This window comes from Rhamphochromis longiceps, linkage group LG4 (assembly GCF_057381845.1).
Source record: "Rhamphochromis longiceps isolate RC_006_pf linkage group LG4, R_longiceps_female_GT1.1, whole genome shotgun sequence".
Taxonomy (NCBI): Eukaryota; Metazoa; Chordata; class Actinopteri; order Cichliformes; family Cichlidae; genus Rhamphochromis; species Rhamphochromis longiceps.
Genome location: NC_140560.1, coordinates 956,359 through 961,084, shown reverse-complemented (window position 1 = coordinate 961,084; position 4,726 = coordinate 956,359). Strand labels below are relative to the sequence as shown.

Genomic DNA, 4,726 nt, shown 5'->3' with positions numbered 1-4,726 from the left:
CACACACACACACACACACACACACACACACACACACACACACACACACACACACACACACACAAGGTACTCTTTGTTTGTATGTAGATGTCATATGTTAATGAACCGATGCATATTCATGTGACCTCAATAAAAGGGCAGTGTTACGGGGGAACGGACGAGAGCAACTGGGGTCAAGCGAAAGAACGGCGTTTGTCCGGTCTCTCCCGTGCACGAGAAACATGAAGAACTGTGCCTACTTGTGTCTTGCTTTGCTGTGTAATTATATTGTCTTCAACGTTCCAGCGGATAGGTTCAAGCTACAAACCTATCATTAATTGGTCCTTCGATGTCGGATCCCTGGAGTCAACATTCACCGAGAACGGGCACGCTGAAAGACTGACGTCAGCCAGGAAGTTCCTGTGGATTAACTGTCTATCTTTTCTCCTCGATGAATGACGATCGGCGGGATTCGAGGCTATATTACACGCTAAGCAACGCCGAGTAAGTTGAGAGAGCGACTCTATAATCGCAGAACTGGGTTAGTGTCCCGAAAAAGAGGTTTTGAAATTTGAAAATGGGTGAGCGTCCCACAACTGGGTCAGGGTCCCGAGAGGTCCGGTGTGAGTCCGGAGTAGGCCTATTTTGTGTTGTTGTCGTTGTTGTCATCGTCGTTGTTGTTGTGTGAGTGTGTGCGGAGCAGAACGCGTGGTCTGTGACACCGACTGTTGTTGTTATCATGGGTTTCTAAGCAACCAAGAGTGAGTCGGAGGGAGACAGACGTTTGTGCTGGACTTTGCTCCTGGCAGCACAAAGTATTTAAATAAAAATGTGAGAGAGCGGCGGCTCAAAAGCTGCGCGCGTTCACGCGAGCACGGTCGCGCGGGTTTCACGCGGACCTGAGCCGTGCGGTCAATCGCAGGCTTATAAATGGAAGAGATTCAAATGTTAGAAGTTTTCAGAAAACACACCAGCCTTGAAGACCGTGTGGAGAAGGCCAGCCCACATCAGCAGCACTTGAGATGTGCTGTGGTGAATGGCTTTCCCCCACCCCTTGCTGACACAAAATGTTTATTCTTTAACTTGCCCTGATCGACAGCAGCCTGTGTGCCAGACCATAGATTTAATTGAGGTGGATAGTTGTTAAAAGTAATCTACATTAAGCTTGTGGTTGCTCAAATTCAGTACAATGACATATGAGGAGAAGTGATATAGGCAAATATTTAAACTAATGAAGTGCATAGAGGCACTTGACCTGTGTGAAAGACTGTCGTCTTGTTATGAGCCATTGTTGAGATATGGAGCACACCTGTGAAAACAACTAATATGCTGAACCCTGTATGACACATCTAAAAGTACATGATGGAGAAGCTGAATTGAATATGAAAGTGTAAGACTTTGCCACTGTGGGCAGAGCATGCGACTACTGTGTGATGTTGCGTTGCAGTCTCTTCTGGGCTGATGAGCAAGCTACACATTATCAGATCGAGAGCTGTCTGAGAGCTACTCAAAGAAAGGGAAACAGAGCTATGATAACTGTGATAACTGGAATGTGCAGCGTTTCCATGAGCAGTTTTCCTGCATCTTGACTCATGTGTGTAGAGTGTTCATAGCATCAGCATCATGTTTTTGTTATTTGTTTTGTTGGGTCGAAAATAATTAAATAAACTTGTGGTCATGCCTATGGTGTCACGGCTGCCGAGGCGAGCCGTGTGGAGTTGGAAGAAGGAGGACCCAAGATGCAGCAAACTGATGACAGAGTGATGTTTATTTACAAGGTGGTGGTGGCAAAAACAGGCAACTCAGCATGAACAATTACAAACGGAAACCTAAACTGGGAGAAACTAAAAAGCAAACCTGAGACCATACAAAAGGGGTGCGGGGCAGAGAGACGCAGAGACAGGACACCATGGAACGCAGATGAATGCAGAGACACACGGAGGAACGCAGACGAGCCGACAACGAACACAGACCGACACCCACTATATATACACACACACACACGGTAATCGGGTGATCGCACACAGGAGGGAAGAACAGCTGATCTGAATACACGTAATGACTGGAGGACACAAGCTGAACACAATGACACAGACACAGACCTTCAGAATGGAACAGGAAATCCAGAACACGAGCCTTCAAAGTAAAACAGGAAACACAGACTGATTTACAACACTACACGGGGACATGAACAGAGCACCAAGGACAGACACAGGTAGGGCTGACAATACACCAAACTTCAGGTTAACCCTAACTAATACAAATCAGAATAAACACAAAACGCTGGGTCAACGACCCAGGACCATGACATATGGATTACTATGGCACATATCACCAGCCACATGATTTATTTATGCAGATGAAAAAGTGAGTGTGAATGTGTTTGACGTCACAGTGTTTTTGTGCGCTGTGTAAAAGTAATTGCCTCAGATTGTGAGAGCGGTAATTCTGCAGGTCACCAGCTATTGTAAAGAAAAGGAAAAAAAGAGTGAAAAAGAGACAAAATTTACATTGTAGATGGAAAATAATTATAGGAAAAAGGTTTTGTGTTGATCAGCCAAGAACAACTACAATCTTATTTTCTGCTTTTAAGAAAGGATTGTTCACAAACACACACAGAGAGAGAGAGAGAGAGAGAGAGAGATGTGTGTTGATTAAGCAGTGATGATAATAATGAACATGTCTTAGTTTGTCACTTTCAGGTGAAAAGCAGACCTGAATCAATTCTCCACGGGCAGCAGTCGGAAGAAAATTATAGGTTGAAATCATTAGAAAAAATAGAAACACCCAGCCAGAATTTTTTTGGCTGAATTGTTTTGCAGCTTCCCGTCCTCATCCTGAACAAGCAAGCTCCAAGGAAACTAATCTCTCCCTGAAGACACCGAGTGCAGTTTCAGAAGCACGAGCATGAACATCAACAGTGGACAGGAGTCCAAGAGACAATACCAGAGTCCTGAGCAGAGAGGTCCAGCAGCGCTGTGGGCAAACGGCATCAGAAAGAGAAGAACCACCATCTAGATTGGATGGATGGAGATGCGTTTCCAGCCAGCTGCAACCTCACTGTGTGTGAAGGACTTTTGAGAAGACTGTCTGAGTTTGATATTTGCCATGTTTGGAGCGAGATGGCAATAAAAGAGACAGTGGGACAAAGCTGAAGGAGAACTGCCGGCTATTGGACTGTTGAAGTGGGAGAGGACAACAGAGTGAGATGACAACAGACAACAGAGTGAGAGTAAGTGGAAACACAGAGGAATGCTGTTATTTAAATGTGGGAAATCAAAATTTGGGTTAGCAAACCTGGGGAAAAGAAAACTGACTGCTTAAGTTGGAAAATTGTGAAGGAGTCTGAAACACTGCGAAAATAGAAACATATACAAAATCACACACACAAGCAGAACATGCATTAACCCTACTAACACAAACAAAAGAGAGCTCATGAAGATTAGACAACATCTTAAGCGTGTGAGTCTGTTTATCATCTTATCCAAGTCACTTAGTGTGATGCAAAGACCAGTGGACTCATAGCACATTAGTTAAGAAATGATCAAACAATAGTAGAGAAGTGTGTAGGAAAGGCAGCTTTTAAGAACATGCTCTGCTGGATATGCAGCTCCACAGACATGCATTAAATCTGCCTAATAACACAAACACCCATGCAATGAAAATCAGCTTGTTATCTTTCATCAGTGTTAAAATAGTGTCAATTTAGCAGACACTTGTTATCAAATACTGAATTTATCCAATGCAAAAAATTGACTCTCTAGGTTGCAGGACAACAATTTAACTTTTGTGGGGAAAAAGATTCTGGTTTGACCAACCAGTGATCAGACAATAAATTTAGTTGTTGATATAGTAAATTGGGAGATGCTTCCTGCTTGATTGATGCAGCAAGTAATTTACTGTATGAGGGAAATTCTATTTTTGTGATAACATTTTGAACATGCATTTCTGTCGTCCTGTCATCCTAGTGGGTTAATAGCTGATATGCAAATTAGTTGATCGTTGATCGTTCTTAGATTAAGGAAAGGTGACTGAATTCTAGCACGAGTGAATGGGATGTGTTGGAGTTTGTTGTGTGTTGAGTGGAGACTCTAAAACACTGAGTTTCCTGTTTTGATGTGCGAGTGAATCCTGTACCTAGATACACAACTCTGAATACGTCAGAACAAACTTCTTTTGTGAAGTGCATGACAGCATGTCACATGTTTTATGATGAAGGGAAATTGATTTGTCAAAAGCATTTGACACTGTTGATCATTGTATTTTAAAACTTAGACTCTTCCAGTCAGGACTCTCTGAGAGAGCAGTGGCATGGTTCTCAAACTACCTCAGTAACAGGACTCAGTGCATTAAATCTGACGGTCTATGTTCTGACTTTGTTACAGTGCACAGCGGAGTGCCACAGGGTTCTGTATTAGGTCCCCTTCTATTTATCATTTACGTAAACAATCTTAGTCTACATGTGCCAGATGCAAACTTGCACTTCTATGCTGATGATACAGTTATTTACAGCTGTGGTTCAACTCTTGTCCAAGCCATCGACTCCTTGCAGAAAGCCTTTTCTGCTGTCCAGCACTCATTACATCAGCTTAAACTTGTTCTCAACGCAGACAAAACAAAGCTCATGTTGTTTTCTAAATCAAGGAGACGAGCCCAAACAATCCCATCAGTAACCACTCTTGAAGGTAATAAAATAGAGTTGGTTCACACCTATAAATATCTGGGAATCTTAATTGATGACTCGCTT

General features: G+C 43.0%; 1 long non-coding RNA gene across 1 annotated transcript; it reads right to left on the bottom strand.

Annotated features, from left to right (window-relative positions):
- Positions 1–1,430: 1,430 nt before the first annotated feature.
- LOC146670748 (uncharacterized) lies at positions 1,431–3,391 on the bottom strand. Its single transcript, XR_014911571.1, has 2 exons — positions 2,289–3,391; positions 1,431–1,660 (listed from the first exon to the last, which is right to left on the bottom strand). It is a non-coding gene; the product is annotated as an uncharacterized LOC146670748 (long non-coding RNA).
- Between the last annotated feature and the right edge of the window lie 1,335 nt (positions 3,392–4,726).